Source organism: Myotis davidii, unplaced genomic scaffold (assembly GCF_000327345.1).
Source record: "Myotis davidii unplaced genomic scaffold, ASM32734v1 scaffold1327, whole genome shotgun sequence".
NCBI lineage: Eukaryota > Metazoa > Chordata > Mammalia > Chiroptera > Vespertilionidae > Myotis > Myotis davidii.
Window position 1 is genome coordinate 34,016 of NW_006297584.1, and position 637 is coordinate 34,652.

The window sequence follows — 637 nt, forward strand, 5'->3', positions numbered from 1 at the left end:
AGCCTGTCCAGACACTCCGGCCAGCGGGCACAGAGGGATCCCAGAGCCCAGCAGCCAAACTCCTCCTCCCTTACGCCTTTCATATCAAACTCTTAATTCTCACCATCCCACCTATGAGATAGGTACTTTTTTCATTCCACTTTTACAGATGAGGAAATTGAGGCACAGAAAATTAAAGAAATCCAGAGTCACAGAGATGGTAAGCAGAAAGCACCATTTTTCACCCAGTCCTGTCTCTTGCTCCTTATCACTCACTGTCTCTTCTACAAAGAATATCTGAATCCCGTACAAGTAGCCTCTTCCTCCAATTCTGGTGTCAGTGGCTCAAAGTATGAAAAGCAATTTAACCCGGAGAACCTTAAATTAACATGTGGTTCACTCGGCAAGGTGCATGCCTACACCTCGCATCAAAGCCTTTAACTTCAGCGGGAATCTAGGATGAGGACGCAGCGCGCTAAACTGGAGGGTCACCCATTGTCTTCCTGGGGCCTCACGACCCAACCCGTATTTCTGGCATTTCTAGGGGGTCTCGAAATCTCATTTAAGAGACTAGGAGCCCAGCGGGCCGCGCCATACGCCTTCCCCCGGCACCGGTGACTCAACCCGGAGAAGAGAAACCGCACGGTTTTTTCAGACC